At 44.1% G+C, this 21,786-nt stretch overlaps 1 protein-coding gene across 1 annotated transcript in view; it reads left to right on the plus strand.

The window, feature by feature from the left end:
* The window catches only part of CIBAR2 (CBY1 interacting BAR domain containing 2), a 197,352-nt gene that overhangs the window by 52,828 nt on the left and 122,738 nt on the right, over window positions 1-21,786 (plus strand). The window lies entirely within an intron of this gene.

The following is a 21,786-nucleotide window of genomic DNA, read 5'->3' on the forward strand; positions in this document are numbered from 1 at the left end:
CAAGGCAGCAGAACACAAATAAGAATAATAATTCATATTTATTATTGCTATTAATATGAAGATTTGACTTTAATATTCATAATATGAATTATTATTCATAGCTTCTTGGGAGGGTTGGCACAAGGCCAAACATAGTAGATACTTAATATTCATGTGTTCAATGAGTGAATGAGTGAATGAATGGAATGAATGAATATGAATGATCATTGGGATAAGAGTCCGAAATCAGCAATGACACTAACTGACTATATGAAATTGAAATTATGATCTAATTATTATTATCAAAGTTATATATAATTATAAATATAATATCAATTATATTATCTAATGATCCATTTGACCAGTGAGGAAACTGAGGCATCTAATTATTATTATCTAAATTGTCTATAATTATAAATATAATATCAATTATATAGCTATAGACCAGTCAAATGGATCATTAGATAATATAATTGATATTATATTTATAAGTATAGATAAATTAGATATTAATTAGGTAATAAATTAGATTATTATATATAATTATTATGTATTTTATAATTATACTATCATATATAATATATTATATATAATATGTTATATTATATATAATAGCCTTCTATTTTACAGATGAGAAAACTGAGGCCCCAAAAAGCCGATTGACTTGTCCAAGGCCACACAGTTTCTAAGTAGCAGATTCCACTTGAGATTCAAACCCAGATCTTCTGCCTCCAAACCCAGAGTCTCTTCTGTTATTCTGTGCTGGGCTGTGTCACTATGATGTAAGGATAAAAAAAATGATCCACATTGTGGTATCTTTTATTTTAGAAGAAAAAATCGTTTTTTTCTGTTGAGTCTCCTAATCTGTTCTCCTTGATGATACAGGGGACCCTACAGACACAACTGAAATGAAAATGTGTGTTGGAGGTGGAGGGGAGGAAGGAGGAGTGAAGGCAATGTGTGTGAGGCAAGCAGAAGATGAAAAAAGGAGGTCCTGAAATCTCTGCCTGATGGCAAGCCTGGCCGGAATGAGAGGCTGGAGTCCTCTTTCTGAGGACTCTCCTTGGCCGAGTCTCTTGTTTGGACTGTGTCTAAGTACTCCTATCTATAAGAGAGGATTTAATGATAGAGAGGAGAATAGGTGCCTGGGGGAGCCTGAGGAATCTGTTGTGCTGAAAACCTCTATAAATAGCTCAGAGCTCCATCTGCCCAGGATACTGGGAGCAAAGTCCCAGGCAGATCCAGAGGCAGAGACAGAGGATTGGACTTGGTGACTCTTCGAGATCCACCTCTGCCCCGGCTCTGGCATCATCTGCATCTCGCCTCAAAAGGGAGTTGGCAAGAGAAGCTGCTGATGTCAAGGTGGCCCTGCAGAAGGGTGCTGCTCACTGAAAATGTGGATTGTGATTTATTCTTGGCTGGAGTTGGCTGCGGTGGGAAGGGCTGGGGGCGGATGAGGACATGAAGGTTGAAGGTGGGGAAGAGGAATTAGAAAAGGGAAGCTCCAAGACTGGGTGCCCGATTCCTGATGTTTCTGCTGCCTCAGTTTCCCCTTTGGGAAATCACAGCAGGATCCTAGGTCTTGAGCTTCCTTGGGAGGTCAGCTTCTCCAACCTCTTGGGGACACTGAGTCACAACTAGGGGAGACGGACTTGTCCCACATTCTTCAGGCAGTAAACAGAAGAGTTGGGATTTGACTCTGGGTCCTCTGGCTCCAGACCCCAATCCTCTTGCCAGCCTCTCCATGGGCCTCTCTTCCTGGCCTCCCCACCTCAAAAAAAAAAAAGCCGGCTCCCCTCACCCAGGCTCCCCAGAAAACAATAACAGCCGCTAAGCCCCAGCAGATCCACTGTGAAAGGGGCTTCCCTTCACAGAGGTCAAGGGTGGAGCCTAGGGGAGGGAACGACTTAAGAGGGAGTTTATCTGAAAATAAAAAAAAGATGGCTTGAGCACAATTTTTTTTTTTCCATGAAAGGTTTATGCCTCTCTGGAGGCCTCTTCAATAAAAATGCATTCTGGCTCTCAGAGTGTCTGGCTACAAATCAGGCTCCAGTCTTTTCTCTTCCTGTGCCGACCTGCTGGAGTCGGCTGTTATTTTTGGCAGGCGGCCTTCAGGAAGGAGAAGGCTCTCCCCACCCCCTCCCGCCCCCCTCCAAAGCTCTTGACATGACACCTTCCAACATCCTTCAAGGTCAGGAGGTTGGGGGCGGGGGGCGGAGGGGGACAAAATGAGGAGAACTATGTCGATGGTTTTATTTGAAAAAAAAAATCGCTGCCCAATGATGTCCTTCCCCCGCCCCCACATCCCACGTCCCCACCTCCATCCCCATCCCCAGCTAGACAAGCTGCCAACAGGCCAACCAGGGGAGAAAGGAAAACAGGAGAGATTCGGGGCCGGCCCCCTCTCCATCCCCGGCTTTCCACCCCGCTGCCCACCCCAGCTCTCCGCTCATTGGCTGGAACGGCGGCATAAATCAGACTGCATCCGCCAGTTCTTGGGGGAATGAATGAAACAGACTTGCTCCAGTCCATCCTCTTAGTCCTTGGGGCTGTGCACAGAGAATTAGTGTATTCACCGCTGACTCCCAGCAAAGGGAAATTCTGCATAAGGCTATCTGGCCTCAGAACAACTGATTTTTTTTTAAAGCTATATAAACACATTGCATCTTGACCTAAAACTCCCAAGATGGTGTGGATGGGAGGTTGATGGTGCTGCCATTGATGCAATTTAACCATTTCATCCAGTTGAGTACCAAAAATGAGATGAAGTGACTCAATAGGTTGAGAGAGGGGAGATCCTGGGTTCGAATTTGACCTCAGATACTTCCTAGCAGTGGGACTCTGCGAGAGTCACTTAACCCCCATTGCCTAGCCTTTATCACTCTTTTGCCTTGGAAACAATACACAGTATGGATTCTATGACAGAAGGTAAGGGGTCTACAATTTTCATTAAATAATAAATAATTAATTAGAGGGGAGCGGCTAAGTGGCTCAGTGGATTGAGAGCCAAGCCCAGAGATGGGAGGTCCCAGGTTCAAATCAAACCTCAGACACTTCATAACTGTGTGACCCTGGGCAAGTCACTTAACCCCCATCGCTCTTCTCTGCTCTTCTGCCTTGGAACCAATATGCAATATCGATTCTAAAACAGAAGATAAGGTGGTTGCTTTTTAATGTGATAAAGAGGAAAGAGCTCTAGATTTGGATTCGAATTCTGACTCTGCCTGTAGGATTATGGGTCAGATACCTTACCTCTCTCCTCTGTTTAAAAACAAACAAAAACATTGAACTAGGCCTAAACTTGATTAAAATTTAATTGAAAAACAGTTGCAAAATAAATAGAAATGCAATCAAATGTAGTTTTCCTAGGTCCTTCTGTATGACTTAGTGGTCCCTGCTTTAATTTGACACACCAACTTAGATGATCCCTAAGGCCTCTCCCAGCTTTCTATCCTATAAAAATGGAAATAAGAAAATTTACATCCTAATTCTACCACTAACTTGCTGACCTTGAGTAAGAGTCTTCTTTGGGGTTGGGCTAGATCAATGATGGTGAACCTATGGCACTGGTGCCAAGCACACAACACTCTCTGTTGGCACTTGCTGCCCTTCTCCCCCACCATTTCATTACTAGATAGGCAGAGGGACTCAGGAAGAACTGCTCCCCTCCCCCCTCCACCAAGCCTCCCCACCCCACTGCCCAGCAGCCCAATGGGAGCACACAAGGGGGAAAGGTAGGCAACTCACAGGCAGCAGAGCTGGAGGGGAACAGAGTCCTTTGGCCACATCCCTCCCCTCCCCTTCTCTACACTCACTGAGGACATTCCTCACTTCACCCACCCCTCCACCCAGCAGCCCAATGGGAGTGCTTCCTCCTTCCCCTGTGTGTGGTAAAGGTGGGGACAGGGTGCACCCAATACTCAGTGGGGATGGGCATGGCACTTGGTCTGAGGGGTGGGGTGGGGGCAGGACCCAGTATTCCATCTCTAAAAGGTTCACCATCACTGAATTAGATCATTTCTAAGATTCTTGTTATCTCTAAAAAAGAATTCCAGCCTGTTACTTATGTCTAATCACAGATCCAATCTTCCACTAATGAACTACTAAGTGACATAGATGTTTTATGTGAATATACACATATATGTGTCACCTAATGAGTGATTATCAAGCACCTCCTATGTACCCCTAAACTTTTGCTGGGCCCTACTTGGAGTGGAGCATAAGAACCACTTCCTGTTATCAGGGCACTCAGGCTAGCTGGGAACACAAACTTGGCACGTCCAGAGTAGTCAAGTGGTGAGCTCTTTGACCTAGACAAGGGCTATGGGAGGCCCTGGAAGGAGTGGTCCTCCTCATTCTGGCTCCAGTCTATTACCTGTCCAGCCTTATCTTATTGTACAGCTGCCCTTCAAGTATTTAGGATTCAAGCCAAATTAGCCTAGAGCCCCTCCATCCACTGTACTCCAACCTTCTTCTCACTCCTGCCTTTGCCCAGGCTGCTCCCTGAATGTGGCATAGAACTTTTTCCTGATATTCCATTTCCTCCTAGAGATGTCTGTCCCTTCCTTCAAGGCCCAGCTCTGGTGTCACCTCCTTTTGGAAGCCTCCTCTGATGTCTCTCCATCATTTCCCATCCCCACCCCAAAAGCCATCCAAGTCCAGTGGCAAGCCAAAAGTCAAGATGACTGACAATGGCCCAGGATGCAGTGGATGACTTTGGCTTCTTCTGTCTACGTGCTCCATAGCACCTGCTTCAGGCACTTTTGTGGCCATTGGAAAAAGTATTCTCATCTACCCATTCCGCCAGGGAAAGTCTTCACATGTTTGGGGTAGGCACCCCCCTCAGTCACCCACAAGTCTGAGACCCATCAGTTACCTTCAACATGGTTTAGCCTGTCTGCTGAGAAGGATTCACCAGGCTACGACCACTGGGCATGCTGCAGCTTCTTGGACTTACTGGTAAGCATTGAATGCCCAGACAGACATCAAAGGTGGAAAACAGCCCTGAAAAAAGGGCTAGTCTTCCCTGAATGCTTTGATTTCCTCATTCTATATAGTATAGGTGAGGATATATATCTCAGAGGGGTAAAGTTACCTACCCAACATCACATGACCAATAAATGGCCTTAAGGCTTAGTGACTCACCTACCTGAGAGATTCCTTCCCCAGCCACCCAAGATGATGAACTGGAAAGAATGTTGAGTCAGGAAGACCTGAGTTTGAATCTTGCCTGAACTGATTTAAGTCCTGGCTTAACCTGCTCAGCCTCGCTTTCTTCTTCTATAAAATGGAGATACTGAAAGCCCTTGGACAGCTAAGCAGCACAGTGGAAAGAGCATCTGACCTAGAGTCAGGAAGACCTGAGTTCAAATTTGGCTTCAGACACTTCCTAGCTGGGTGACCCTGAGAAAGTCACTTAATCCTGTTGACCTCAGTTTCCTCATCTGTCAAATGAGCTGGAGAAGAAAATGGCCAACCCCTCCAGGATATTTGCCAAGAAAACCCCAAAGAGGATAATTAAGAGTTGGACCCAACTGAAACGATTGAACAACAATAGCCCTTACTTCATGAGAGTGTTGTGACACTCAAAAGGGATAATGCATATGCGTGTGACACGCTTTGCAAACCTCAAAGCACTCTACAAATTCTATCTGCTACTATTAATTATTATTATTATTATTATTATTATTAGCCTTTTTGAGCCTTAGTTTCTTTATCTGTAAAATAGATTCCTTTATGATCTATCTCAGAGAACTGTAGTGAGGAAAATGCCTTGCAAATTCCAAGATGCTAGAGAAATGTGAATGAGAAGGACTAGCTCAGGCTTCTTAAACCCCTAAGGATGCGTTTGCCAGCAAGGCACCATTTCTTGATGCTCTCAACAGCCAAGGGCCCCTCCCCTTGGCCATCGAGCTGTTTTCTACCCCCAAAGCATAGGGCTGGATGTCACATTGCATGAGCAGAGATTAACCAGGGAAACTGCCCTTGGCCCTCTCATACAGGAGACTCGTCTCCCTCCGCTTGGCCGGATTTAAAATAGATTGCAGTTGGGTAAGAAACAAACCCACTGAGATCTTGTGGGAGGCTGCCAGAATGTGCGTCTGAACTTGGGAGCTACAGCAGCCAGCTAGGGGAGGCTGTACAGGAACTGTCAAATGTGGGAGCAGGATGTGGGCTGACCTGTGACCTGCTGAGCATCGAGGAGGGCCAAGCGAGAGAAGCAGGGCAGGGATTTTCCAGTGGCTGGGAGTTTGGTTTGGCCAGAAGGAAAAAGTCAGCGGGCAAGAAAAATACTGAAGAGGAGGGAGCTGGATGAGGGAAGCTCGAGCTCCTTAACTCTTTACCGTCCCCCCTTCTCTGCTCTGCAGCACCCTCCCGGAGACCTCCTCTGGAGTCTCTCACAGCTCAGCCCCTCAGGACGAACTTCCCCACAGGGACTAGGGCTGTCTCCCTTCCCAAATATTCCCGGGCCATTTGGACAGATTTTACTCCGCTCTTCATATTATTTTCATTTGTATATTGTGCACACCTAGTTGAATGTAAGCCTCTGGAGGGCAAGAGCTATTTTATTTGTGACCGTGTGCCAGGCAAGGGGAATTCAAAGGCAAAGATGAAGCAGTCCCTGTCCTTGAGGGGGCCAAGAGAGTGTCCTCTCCTTCCGTGGGGTAGGGGGAGGAGGGGAGACAACATGGAAATAGAAATGGAAAATGAAATATAAAGTATGCACAAAATAATTTCTGGAAGGGAGACACTAGCAACTGGGAGAGGGAGATAACTAAACTTTGAAAGGAGCTAGGTGGCTCAGCAGATTGAGGGGCAGGCCTGGAGACAAGAGGTCCTGGGTTCAAATCTGAACTCAAACACTTCCTTGTGATCCTGGGCAAGTCACTTAACCCCAAGAGCCTAGAGCCTTTACTGCTCTTCTGCCTTGGAACTGATATTTAGCATTATCGATTTTAAGACAGAAAGTAAGGGTTAAAAGAAAAAGTCAAGAGAACGAGCCACCCAAGGTCTAGGAATCTGGTCATCTGGGAGTCCAGTCCATGCTGGGCTGTGTGGTCAGCTCCCCATTGATGGGATCAAGGAGTATCTCTCGAGACCTACCCATGGTAGCTGAGGCAGATATACACACGGCAGCAATGCCACCTTTAGGTGTAAACTTCATGGCACCAAAGTTATGTTGAAACTGCATTAAATACAAGTCCACCCTCCCCAAAGATGGATGGTATAGCCTCTGACCGGTGAGGGGAAACACCTACACTTCTGTTCTTGCTATAACTCCTAAGAGACTATCCCTTGATCAAAGTGAATTGACGTTAATTCATTCATTGGAACTGGGGTGCTTGTCTCTGGTAGCTAACAGGAGGGGGGACATACCAGAAATGGGGGTTCTCATTAGAGAAAAGAGACTCCAGTGCCTCAAGGGTGCCCCCAGGGCCCTCAGGGGAAGATACAACTCCCTACAGGAGAGAGCCAGAGTACATATCATAGAACAATGGACTCAAAGTCAAACATTCAAAGACCTATACATATATGTATATACACATGTATGCACAGATAAACACATATTTACTCATAAACATTCATATGTATATGTAAACTGAGAGGTAATATGTATTATCTGAGAGGTAAAAATCAGCCTCTAGATTTTCTTGAGCAGGAGAGAGACACGGTGAGACCGACGCATTCGGAATATAAGTTTGGCAGCTACATGGAAGACAGACTGGAGAAGGGGGAGACTGGAGGCAAATGAGACTAATTAATGTCCAGACAATCATGATGAGGGCCTGAACTAGGGGGGCTGCTATGTGAATGGAGAGAGGGGAGTAACAGATGAGATGTGATGTGGAAAGAGAACCATGACTGGATGTGAGGGGTTAGGATGAAGGAAGAATTGAAGATGACACCAAGGTTGCCAAACCGCCTGACTGCAGGAATGGGGATACCCTCCAAGGAAACAGAGGTTAGAAAGAGGGGAAGGTTTTATGCAAAGATAATGAGCTCTGCTTTTGACAGGTGGGATTTGAGAAGCCCACAGGATGTTGGATTGGGGAGCTTTCACCTTAGCTTGCCTGTTCTCAGGCTCGCCAAAGCACTTCCCAATCCTCCCTATGTCATGCTATTTTATGTAACACTCTGCTAACCCCAAATCTCCTACCTCCCAGACCTTTCCAGATGGGGCTCCGAGAACATTAATCAAATCAACACTGCCATTCCAGATAAGATCGTGTCAATCAATTACCCTATGACTCCACCTTCCCTGTCCAAAACACTCCTCTCTGCCCATCGCTGCCCTCCCTTATAAGCATTGTCTCCTCATATTAGAATATGAGCTTCTTGGAAGCAGGGACTGGCTTGCATTGCTGATGTTTGTATTCCTAGAACTTAGCACAATACCGGGGACATGGCCCTTAATAATTTTCAAAATCCATTCATTAATTCATTCATTTGTTCATCCTGTTGGTGTCCAATAGGTACTTAGTGATATAGGACTGGTGTTAAGGAGGGAGTCTATGATGTGACCTTGGGCTGCTGACTTAATTTTGAGGATCTCAGTTTCCTTATTTGTAAAATAATGAGTTTGATCTAGATGGGCTTCCATCCCTAGTGTGCTTATGATTCTGTGACTGAGGTGGGGGTAGGAGTGGGGTGACACTGGGATCATGAGATTTAGAACTATAGATTAAAGGATATGGAGTGAAACTACCACTTTTTCATCTTAGAATCAATACTGCTTATTGCTTCCAAAGCAGAGGAGTGGTAAGGCAATAAGGGTTAAGTGACTTGTCCAGGATCACACAGCTAGTGTCTCAAGCCAGATTTGAGCCCAGGACCTCCCACCTCTAGACCTGGTTCTCAGTCCACTGAGAGACCTAGCTGTCCCTGAGACCATCATTTTACAGATGAGGAAACTGAGTCTTATAGGAAGGAACTGACTCCCTAAAGTCATAAAGTAAGTAGTAGAGGCAGTACATTCTCTGAATCTTTCCATCACTCATGCTGCTATTTGAATAGAGGTTTTGTATACCAGAGGAGGATAAGAACAACTTTTACACAGAGATCTAATCAGAGACATGTCAGTTGAATGGCTTGGAGAAGGTTCCCTGTAGGCAGACAGAACATGGTGTCAGGTCTTTGGGCTGTGGGAGCCAAGGATTCTGGTATGGAGGATGCAACCTAAAGAAACTCGAATACAGAGCTGGGCTCCTGTCCTTAGGAAGATAGGTTAGTACAAGTCAAGGGCCTTGAGCTGAAAGAAACTAGAAAAGGGGAAGCATCTTCAGTCATTGAGTCCTATTGGTTCTTTATTTGGAATATTGAAAGATCTGAAAATTCCTACTTGCTTTATGATCTTGTGACATCATCCCTTTCCATCACCTCATATAGGATTGCAGTAATAAGTTTCCCTATCTCGATTGACTACCTGATTCAGTCCATCCTGCCCACACCCATGAAATGGCTTTAAGGAATGCTGATCCTCCTGAAACATGATTTTCATCATGTCATTCTCCAGTGGAAAAATCTCTAGTGGCTTTCCACTGCCTACAGGATAAAGATCATTTAAGATAGACGGGCATTTAAATTCTCTGGGCCCTTTTCCTCCTCTGTGAAATGAGGGCTTGGTCCCCCTAATCTCCAACACCTCTTCTTGCTCTAAATTACTTTTCAGCAGAATATAAACCTTTTTTGTAGGCATTTAATAAATAAAGAGGTTGTTGAATTAAATTAAATTAAATAGCATGTGGAAATGGTGCCTTTATGACTTCCCTTAGCCTTCCCAATGTTATCTCCTATTTCTTGGGTAATGGGAGTCTGGACAATGGAATTCCATCCCTAAGGCATGCTCACATGCTCTGCCTGCTGCCAGCTGGGTGCAAGAGGTTGGAAGCCAGCTTCCAGAAAGTCTTGATGATGTATGTGCACTGTATCTCTTCTTCCTGCCTTTAGGTAAAAGGGTATTAGAGATGGCTACAACATTTCGATCTTCAAGTGGCCAGAACAGCAAGAATCACAAGGGCTCTACCAGGGTTTGCCAGAGGCTATAAGTTTGAGCCCATTCTTCCCAAGGACTGAGGAGGTATGGGGGAAGAAAGTGTGCCCAGGTGTTGGGGAGAAGGGGAATGCTTTCCAGTTTCATTTCTTGGCATAGCTTGGCCACTAAATATCCCTTTGTAAAAACTAATTGGGAACAATTAGATGGCTCAGTGGATATAGAGCACCAGGCCTGGAGTTGGGAGGTCCTGGGTTCAAATCTGACCTCAGAATTGACTTCCTAGCTGTGTGTCCCTGGACAAGTCACTTAACTCCAATTGCCTAGCCCTTACCCCTCTTCTGCCTTGGAACTGATACTTAGTATTCATTCTAAGACAGAAAGTAAGGTTTTGTGATTTTTTTAAAGTTAATTGATGTTAATTGGTAGGGTGTTAATCACTGGTAGTTAACATTAGGAAGAATAACTCAGAATGGGAGCTCAAGCCAATAGCACTGGAGAACAACCTCTCCCGCTCCTCAGAGGGTACTCTTTGTACTCCAAAGGAAAGATGTAGCCTCTGCCTTGGAGAGTAAGTAGAGAGCTTCTCTATCCTTGTTAATACGTTCTCTGTTTTTTCTCCAGGAGAGACAGCAGAGATGAAGCCAGTCTTTTCACTGGTTTTTGGATCCTTGTCCCCCAGCAAGAGAAATGGGATCAATCATAAGCAGGTAGTTAAAGGCAATTAATAGGTACCACAGAAAAGAGCCCTTCTAGGGAGAGAAGCCAAACCCATCCCTCCATACAAGATAGTCAATCAAAACCTACGTCAGATGAAACGATAGTTCTCAGGTGGACTTCATCTGAGGACGAAGCAGGAGCGGCACCATCTCACCTCGTTCTTTCGTCTCAGAGCCACCAACAGACTGCCAGATAACTCCCCTCAGAACACAGTCATTCGTTCCCATTTCCACACACTGCCACAGTCAAGGAGCACTTATTTATTTATTTGTTTGCTTGTTTGTTTGTTTGTTTGTTTTTAAACCCTTAACTTCTGTGTATTGGCTCCAAGGCAGAAGAGTGGTAAGGGCTACGCAATGGGGGGTCAAGTGACTTGCCCAGGGTCACACAGCTGGGAAGTGTCTGAAGCTGGATTTGAACCCAGGACCTCCCATCTCTAGGCCTGACTCTCAATCCACTGAGCTACTCAGCTGCCCCCAATGAGCACTTATTTAGCTCCTACGGGATGCCAAGCCCTTTGGTAGGTGTTGGGGATACACGAATGAAAATAAAAACAAGCCCTACCCTGAAGGGCTTTATCATTTCCTGACTGTCATTTAGTGCTGAAAGCAAACTTAGTTATATGTAAGTCATCTAGTGTAACAGGAAGGATGACTTGCCTAAAGTCATACAGGACACTCAGGCAATTGACAAGCATTTTAAAAAAAGACAAATTCTGTCTTAGAATTGAAACTAAGTATTGGTTCCAAGGAAGAAGAGTAGTGAGGATCAGGCAGCAGGATTTAAGTGATTTTACCAGGATCATACAGTTAGTAAGTCAAATCGGAGGCCAAATTTGAACCCAGGACCTGATGCTCTAGCCACTGAGCTACCCAGCTGCTCCTTAGTTTCCCTTCTTTCACAAAGCCTTCCATGATAACTCTGGACAAATGATCTGTCACCCCTTCCTTTCATGGATAATCTCCGATTTTTCCTGACCGTGTCTCACTTATACAGATTGTCTCTTCCATCTGACAGGAAGCTTCTTGAGAACAGAGACCGTCTCTTCCCTTTCTCTCTACCCCCAGAGCTCATGCCTGGTACACTCTGGTTTTTCAGTCACATCCAACTCTTTGTGATCCCAGGTGGGGTTTTCTTGGCAAAGATACTGAAGTAGTTTGCCATTTCCATCTTTGGTATGTTAAGACAAAAAAAGGGTAACTAATTTGCCTAAAATCACATAACTAGTGACTGAGGCTGGATTTGAACTCAAGTCTTCCTGACTCCAGACCCGGCACTCTATCCACTGAGCCACCTAGCCGCCTGGCACATTGTGGTTGTCTAAGAGATCCTTACTGACTGATTTTCTCCTTGGTGACTTCCCATAACATTTGTTGTCTAGACCATATATACATTCAGTCTGCATTGTCCTTTCTTTTGTATCTTGGGGAGATCATAAGCCCCTCCAGGGAAGGTCCTACTTCATATCTTTATCTTTAACCCCCATAGTTCCTAGCATGGCACCCAACACAGAATGAGGACACAATATGGAGAAGCTGACTCAAAGAATAAAGAAAAATGGGGAGTGTGACTTCAAGACTACAGAAAAAGGCATATGTGAGAGACAGAAGTGTCTTTGAGTTCCTTCTCTGTAAAATAAAAGAGTTGGACTAGTTAATCTCTAGAAGACCTTCCTAGAAGCAGCAGTAGTTAAAAGCACTGGCCCTGGAACCAACAAGACCTGATTTCAAATGTAACCTCAGACTTTCTATCTGTATGACCTTGGGCAAGTCATTTAACTTTTGTATGCCTAGGAAGCAACTAGATGGCTCAAGGGATAGAAGAATTCAGGAAGATTTGAGTTCAAATAGGACACTTCCTAGCTTTGTGACCCTGGGCAAGTCATTTAACCTCTGCTTGCCTAACAAAAGGAGCCATTGGAGAAGTAAATGGTAAACCACTCCAGTATCCTTGTGGGGAAAATCCCGTGGATAGCTTTGGTCCATGGAGCCATTGATCATGGAGTTCAATCCAATGGAACTCCTGAACAACAATGAGACCTTCCAGCTCTGACACTCTCTTATGCTGACTCTTTTTCTCTCTGATGGGCTGGAGAGCGATGCCGAGAGAGAGCAAGGTAGTTGGGAGGGAGGAGGCTTTGAGAGAAACAACCCCCTTCCTCTAGCCCTCACCTAGCACATGGAGGCTTATCCATCTCACACTGGATTGATTACCTGCTAGCCTCTCCGTTATTCATCTGTAGCCTCATGATTCATGGTCTAAGTGCCCTATAAATGCTGTGGCGAGTCTGAGGGGAGCTGCCGCCAATTCATTCCTGACATGTGGCTCATTGGATCCAGAGGGTCTGTCTCTCTGGCAGTGCAGGGGCCCCCCAGTATAGGCTCGCCTCCCCTTCACCAGTCAGATGGTTTGGGGGACAGGTGGGAGGGGACCTCGCCAAGCTGCTGTTTATCTGAATGGCTGATTGTCGTCCCTTTCTCCCGAGCAGACCCTGGGAGGGACCAGACCAATTTTCCAGTTGGTTTCTAGGTCATTAATCAGAGTCACAGACTTTTTTTTTGTAAAGGAAGACGTATGGTTACTAGAGGACACTCAGTGGTACTCAGGCTTCTCTGCTCCTTCTCTGCCCTCAGGACCTGATCTGGATAAAATCACAAAGAAGTCCAAGTGTATCTGCATGCTCTCCAGCCTCCTCTTCCCATGGTGTTCCCTCCTTCCCCTTCAGATCCCTAATAATAATAGTAAGAGTCATGGTCGTGAATGTCAACTCGCCTAGACATTAACGGAATCAACTAGAAGTCAATGGATATTGATGAAGCACCTACTGGATGATAGGTACTGAGTTACTCAGTGGGAATACCAAGAAAGATAAAGACAGTCTCTGTCCTCCTTCTAATGGGGGGGGACCCAACACATAACGTGAACTGGATTTGGGGAAAGGGGTGTGTGTGTGTGGGGGGAAGATTCCCAAAGGTGCTGGTGAGGCAGCCAGTGAGGAGATGGAGAACTTCTAGCTGCTCAGAGTTATTAACTGTGACAGACAACTGGAATTCACTTTATCCCATGAGTTTTAGGGGCCAGGAACTTGTTTAAAAGGATATATTTTAGGGCAGCTGGGTAGCTCAGTGGAGTGAGAGTCAGGCCTAGAGACAGGAGGTCCTAGGTTCAAATCCAGCCTCACACACTTCCCAGCTGTGTGACCCTGGGCAAGTCACTTGACCCCCATTGCCCACCCTTACCACTCTTCCACCTATGAGACAATACACCGAAGTTAAGGGTTAAAAAAAAAAAGGATATATTTTAACACCTTTATTTATATATGATGGTATTCTTTTTAAGCCTAAATATTTTATTTTATGCATTTAAAAACATGATTCTGGGAAGGGGCTCATAGGCTTCCCCAGCCTGCCAAAGGGGTATGAGATACAAAAAAGGGAAGAACTTCTGACTTAAAAATAGAACGGTAGATCAATGGAATAGATTAGATACACAATATACAAAGGTAAATGACCTTAGCAATCTAGTGTTTGATAAGCCCAAAGATCCCAGATTTTGGAATATGAGCTCACTGTTTGACAAAAACTACTTGGGAAAATTGGAAAACAGCATGGCAAAAACTAAGGATAGACCAATATCTCACACTCTTTACCAAGATCAGGTCAAGTAGAAATATGATTTAGAAATAAAGAGTGATACCGGGGGCAGCGGGGTAGCTCAGTGCATTGAAAGCCAGGCCTAGAGATGGGAAGTCCTAGGTTCAAATCTGACCTCAGAAACTTCCCAGCTGTGTGACCCTGGGCAAGTCACTTGACCCCCATTGCCCACCCTTACCACTCTTCTGCCTTGGAGCCAATACACAATGTTGACTCCAAGATGAAAGATAAGGGTTTTTTTTTTTTTAAAAAAAAGAGTGATACCATAAGTAAAGTTAGAGAGACACAGAATAGTTTACCTGGCAGATCTTTGGAGAAGGGAAGAATTTATGACCAAACAAGAGATAGAGAAAACATTAGAAGATGTAAAATGAATAATTTTGATTATATTAAATTAAAAAGAGTTTGTACAAACAAAACCAATGCAACCAAGATCAGAAGGAAAATAACAGATTTGGGGAAAAAATTCATAACAAATTTCTCTAATAAAGGTCTAAGTTCTCAAATTTATAGAGAATGAAGTCAAATTTATAAGGATACAAGACATCCCCCACTTGACAAATAGTCAAAAGATATAAATAAGCAATTTTCAGATGAAGCAATCAAAGCTATCAACAATCATATGGAAAAAATGTTCTATATCATTCTTGATTAGAGAAATGCAAATTTTAAAAATGCTGAGATATCACCTTACACCTATCAAACTGGCCAATATGACAGTAAAGGAAAATGATAAATGTTCAGGGGATGTGTCAAAATTGGGACACTAATGCATTGTTGGTAGAATTGTAAACTGATCCAGCCATTCTGGAGGGCAGTTTAGAACTAGGCCCAAAGGGCTATAAAACTTGGATTCTGTAATGCCACTACTGAGTCTGTATCCCAAAGAAATAATAAAAAAAGGGGAAAGGAAATTCCTCCAGTTCATTATTCCTTTGAGCATAATAGTATTCCATCACCACCAGATACCACAATTTGCTCAGCCATTCCCCAATCGAAGGGCATCCCCTCATTTTCCAATTTTTTGCCACCACAAAGAGCACGGCTATAAATATTTTAGTATGAGTCTTTTTCCTTATTATCTCTTTGGGGGAAAGGACATACAAAAATATTTACAGCACCTTTTTTATGGTGGCAAAGAATTGGAAATTGAGGGGATGTCCATCAACTGGGGAATAAATGCTGAACTAATTGTGATACAGGTTGGTGGTAGAATACTATTGTGCTATAAGAAATGATAAGCAAGATGATTTCAGAAAAAGCCAGAACATGAACTGATGCAGAGCAAAATAAGCAGATCTGGGAGAACATTGTCACAGTAACAGCAATATTGTACGATGATCAACTGTGAAGATTTGGCTGCTCTCAGCAATGTAATGATCTGGGACAATCCTAAAAGAATTATGATGGGGAATGTTATCTACCTCCAGAGAAAGAATTGTTGGAGTCAAATGGGCATAGATCAAAATATACTATCATTCACATCAGTGTATTTATGCTTGTATTTTGGGGTTTTGGTTTTGTGTGAAATGGTTATGTGCTCCTACAATAATGACCAATAGAGATTGGCAGGATAATAAAATTTTAATTTAATTTGAAAAAACTTCTAATTTAGCTTTTCACAGAATAATTTACAGAAACAAGATGGTGGAGTAGATCCTAGCTGTGTGACCCTGGACAAGTCACTTAACCCCATTTGCCTAGCCCTTATTGCTCTTTGTGTTGTAGTGGATAGAACACTAAAGAGAGTTCAAATCCCACTTCATATACTTACTTGCTGCATGACCAAGGGAAAACCCTTCACCTCTCTGATGTTCAGGTCTTTCATCTCTGTAAAATGAGGGAATTGACTTTGATGATGTCTAAGGTCCCTTCTAGAGCTAAATCTAGGGTCCCATGATCCCAGCTTTGGCATCCCTCGTCTAACAGAGACACTAAGAAGGTCCTGTGTCCAAATGGTTGAGTGTGTTTGGCTCATGGCAAATTTAAATTTTTCTCACCTGAGTTTAACTCCATTTCAGAGGGAACAAATATAGATTGCCTAAGACAACAGAATTCTCTAGCACAATTGAGTTGGGAGGGGAAAACCCTTATAAGGGGATAACTGTCCTTCTTGACCGGTCAGCTTAGCATAGAACTCCTGGACCTGAATGACTGACAACAACAGCTGGGAGCCTAGAGAGAGGAAGTTCACACTGACTGCCCCTTACCCCCTGCCCGCCCACTTTCCTAGGGTCCTGGCTCCCTGGGGTTAAGCAGGGAACTTTTACTTCCCCTGGTTCCATCTGTGCTGCCTCCGAAAGGCATTTGGTAAGCAAGCCACTCCTGATGCCCTTCCTTCGCCTGGCCACAGCCCCTGCTAGGGTCTCTGGGGAGGGATCTTACAGAGCTTTGTCCAGCCCAGAGGGCTGCTGCAGGAAATCCTGGAAACCAGCATTACAATGCATTATTTCCGGCCAGCAAGGGACTCCCAAGCACAGGAAAGAGATGCTGGTTGGCCATGGTGGATTCCAAAGAGGAGACCATCCAGGTAAATTCTCTGGACAGGACTGATACACATCAGGAACCCAGCTGCAGGGAATTCCAGTGGCCAGGAAACAGGAGGATGACTGATCCCTGGGTGAGAGAGATGGGGAGTTCACCAGAGAACAGATTACCCCCACTTGGGTAAGGATACTTGTGACAGGGATCTACAAGCACTCTCTCTTCCTGATTATAAAATGCTACTCTCTTTCTCCAAAACCATCAGTGACTTCCCACTGACATCCCACACAGGATGAAGTCCAAATTCTTCAGCCTGGCACTGGAACCCTTTCAACCAGTCAGACAATAAGTAATTATGAAGCATCCACACTGTGCTAAGAAGGTAAGAGTATATGGGGCAGCCAGGTAACTCAGTGGATTGAGAGCCAGGGCTGCAGATGGAAGGTCCTGGGTTCAAATCTGGCCTCAGACACATCCTAGCTGAGTGACCCTTTGTCTTGCCCTTTCCCTTCTTTTGCCTTGGAACCAATGCTCGGTATTGGTTGTTGGTTGCAAAGACAAAAGGTTGGGGATACACAAAAGAGCTATGGATACAAAGGAAACCAAAAATAGTCCCTTTTTTCAAGGAGCTCACAATCTATCGGGAAGACCTAGAGAAACCACTACTTACAAACAAGACAGATACAGGATAAACTCCGGGTAGTGTTGGAGGGAACAAAGCATAAGTGGAGACAGGAAAGGCTTCTGAGAGGAGGTTGGATTTTAGCTGAGATGTGATGGAAGCCAGGGAAGCCAGGAGATGGAAATGAAGAGGAAGAGCATGCCAGACATGGGGGGACAGCCAATGAAAATGCCCAGAAGTGGGAAATGGAGTTTATGAGGCAGAATTTGAAGACAGGTCATCTTGCCTGCAGAACTTCCACATAGTCCATTACACCACACATTCCACCTCTCAGTTCCCAACCATCCTGAATTCTAAAGGTCCTTCCAATTGAAAATCCTGTGATAAGCCCTAACAAGTAGAGACCCTTTCACAAAGGTTAACCATCCCCAGCTGAAGTCTCATTTCACTGACAAGGATGTCAGTGGTTCATTCCTTAAGGCAACTGGAAATACTCACTGAATCAAATCCCACAATTCCAAAGCTGTGCTGCAACATTAAACTTCCATTCAGAAACAGACATTGAAATGATATTTGGGGTCTCCTTGCTAGTATTGTAGTGGATAGTTCTGTAACTAGAGTCAGGAGGACCTGATTTCAAATCCAACTGCAGACATCTACTAGCTGTATGACCTTGGGTAGGTCACTTTATCCTGTTTTCTTCAGTTTCCTCACCTGTAAAGTAAGCTGGAGATGGAAATGGCAAACTACTCCAGTATCTTTGCCAAAAACACCTGACATGGGATCATGAAGAGTTTGACATGTCCAAAAAACAATGAACAACAGCAATAAAGATGAACTTCTGGAGGGGTTGTTTATGGGAGGAAAGAAGGGACTGAAGCAGCTACAAATTTAATAGACATGGTTCAGATTTTGTTAGAGCTGGAAATAGAGCTTTTGATACAATAAAAATAATAAGTCATAGCTAGGTGACACAGTGATAGACTGTGGATAAGACAACAGCCAGGAAGGCCTTAGTTTGAATCTTGCCTCAGATCCTTATTATCTCTGTGACTCTAGGATTATCATTTACCCTTTCTCAGACTCAGTTTCCTCTTCTGTGAAATACCTTTATCAGAGTTGTGATAATTAAATGAAATACACATTAAAATCATCATGTAAACAATATAGAATTATAATATATAACACAATAAAATGGATTCTATAACATTGTTATTATTATATCTGACTTAAAATCAGGATTCCAGTCCCAAATCTTTTACCACCTATCTATGTGAGATTTAGAACAAGCCATTTATCTCTCTGGGACCTGATTTCTTCATCTATTAAGAATGAAGCAGCTGGACTTGATTTCTAAGGCCAGTAATCTATGGATGAACACAGCATACCGATGCCAATGAAGATCTCTCGTCTGGCTTGTAGGAACTGTGGCACAGTGAAGGAGCAGAAGCAGGGGAGGAAAACCAAGGACCTTTGAAAGACTTCTGATCAAAGCAAGGACTAACCTGATTGCAAAGGAAAAATGATAAAGCGTGACCCCTGTCCGAAAGAGAAAGGAAGCAACAAGGCACAGAATAAGGCACCATTTTGGGACATAGCCAATGTGGGAATATGTTTTTCTTGACTATGTGGATTTTTGAAATGATTCCTTCCTTTCTTTTCTCCTTTCTTCCTTCCCTCCCTCCTTTGCTCCCATCTTCTCTTTGTCCTTCCTTTCCTCCTTCCTTCTTTCTTATCTTCCTTATCCTTCCTTCCCTCTTTCTTTCCTACCTTCCCCCCTCTCTCTCCTCCCTCCTTTTCTTCCCTCCTTCCTTCTCTCCTTCCTTCCTTTTTCCTTCCTTCCTTCCCTGCCTTCTTCCTTCCCTGCCTTCTTCCTTCCTTCCTTCCTTCCTTCCTTCCTTCCTTCCTTCCTTCCTTCCTTCCTTCCTTCCTTCCTTCCTTTCTCAGTGAGGGTGAGAAGGGCATAGAGCTATGGGAGAAAGAAAAAAATGAGAGAGAAAAAAATAAATGCTTTTTAATTGGAAAAAAAAAACATTTCCCAGCAAACCCTCTGAGATTGGCATTATTATCCACATTTGATACATGAAGCAAAAGAAGCCTGGAGAGGAGAAGTGATTTACTCAGGGTCATAGTCATGGCCAGAGGCAGGATTCAAACCCAATTGTCCTGAACATAATAAGTTCAATGCTTCCCCTCACCCCAGTGTTGCTTTTCTGCTCCCTAGTCCAACCCCCTCAATGAATCCGCCAGCATTTATCAGTCACTATGTACCAGGCATGGTCTAAGGCGTGGAGAATACAAAAAACAAAAGTTTTAACGTTTAGCTTTATCCTCCGGAGACTAATATTGTCAGAGGAGGCAGCGTGTGTGTACATGAATGAGTCTGTATGTAATTCTAAATATTTGAGAATGTGTATATTCTACAATAAAATTCTTCTTATGTGAGTACATATGGAACCCTACAATATAATTCTACATATGCAAGTGTCTGAGGCCAAATTTGAACTCAGGTCTTCCTGATTCCGAACCCAGTGCTCTATCCACTGTGCCACCTAGATGAGAACATATGTAATCCTATAATATAATTCTATATATGTGAGTATATATGTTTAATATATGTGCATGTATATATACACACTCACACTTACACCATAATTCTCCATATATGAGTATGTACATCATTCTACAAGGGGGGAAACTGAGTCCCAGAGAAGATTTGGACTTGCTCAGGGTTGTCCAGCTAGTTAATGATGGAAGCCTCTTCTCCTGCCTGCTGGTTTGCTCTGACAGCCTTCCTGCTGTCCCTTCCTCCTCATCTTCCTCCTCTAACTTGCTACTCTGATGTCTTCTCATGAGCCAGCGATAGCCCAGGGCTCTTAGAGGCTCTGCCAATGGAACGCGGGCTCTGATGATGCTGCCGCCTGGAGATGCTTTGAATACAGGCTCAGTGATGAACTCTAGCCATCCCCTCTGAGGACCGGTCTAGCTAAATTTAGCCAGGCTCATCAAGAAGCGGGCCTCAGGGTGACAAACTTGTCAGTGGATCTCAAAGACCATCCACTCAGTTATGAAGCAAAGAGTTGACAAGATGGTAGCTCAGCAATCACGCCTCGTGCTGAAAGGCTGAGGGCCACAGGCGCCAGGCCTAGGGCCAAAAAGACTCAGATGCCATTCCTAGTGATGACAGGACCAGGGCTTCAGACACCAGGCCTGCCCCTGAGTCAAGTGCTTGTTCTTCATGTCTGATATCTTCTGAGTGCCTCATCCCTCATCATCTTCTATTCAACTCAATTTGACTTGGATTTATTAAATAACTATTGTTATAGTATGCTAGGTAGGGATGAAATTATGGCGTTGGTGCTATTGGGTGAATTCAGTCTAGTCTTCGGGTTGGAAAACGATGACCCAAGAGCCAAATTTGGCCCTCCGCCTGTTTTTGTAGGACCCACAAGCTAAGCCAGGCCAGATCTGACTCTCAGGCTGTAGTTCGCCAATCCCTCGTCTAATCCATAGAGACCCAATCAATCCCCAAGTATTTATTGGCCTAGACCTCTAGTTTGAGTTCCTTGCCTCTTCCATGCTCAAGTTCATGTTTTGATGATAAACACTCATGCTATACAATAAATGAATGAATGAACAAATGAATGAATAAAAGAATGAATGAAAAATTATGAAGTACCTACAATGTGCCAAATACTGGTGATGAAAACATGTAAATGGGACAGTCCCTGTCCTCAAAGATCTTCCATTAAGGAGAGACAAAGCATCAAGGGGAATGGTGGCTGGGAAGAGTGTTGGGGGCGAGATATTTGAAATGGATGGGTGGATGGGATGTGAAGTGAGGTCTCAGTCTGGCTTCACCAGCACCAGAGTTCATAAGATCATAGACCAAGAGCTGAAAAGGAATTGAGGTATCATCTAGTCCAGCTGCCTCATTTTACAGATGAGTAAACTGAGGCCTGGTTAAGAAGTGACTTGCTCAAGGTCCCACAAGGTATAAGCTTCATAGGCAGAACTTGATCCTAAGTCCTCTATCTCCAGATCTAGTTCATGAATGGATGGAAAAGCATTTACTAGAGGACATGAACATAGCTAAGCTCTAGGAAGACAAATACAAAAGTGAAGATATTCTTTGTCCTCAAGGAGTTTACATCCTAATAGAAGGAGATAATATGTACAATGGAGTTGTGGGTAGGGAAGGTTTTTTTGGATTAGAAAGTTAGAGGGATGGTGAGTGGAGCCATAGGGGAGTGGATTGATTCATGCCCTTTCTAGGAGCAATGGCAGTGCTGATTTGATCTTAGTTCCAGAATTGGAAAAGGGTGAGGGGGCAAAGG

The sequence above is a fragment of the Gracilinanus agilis genome, chromosome 2 (genome assembly GCF_016433145.1).
Source record: "Gracilinanus agilis isolate LMUSP501 chromosome 2, AgileGrace, whole genome shotgun sequence".
In the NCBI taxonomy this organism is placed as follows: domain Eukaryota; kingdom Metazoa; phylum Chordata; class Mammalia; order Didelphimorphia; family Didelphidae; genus Gracilinanus; species Gracilinanus agilis.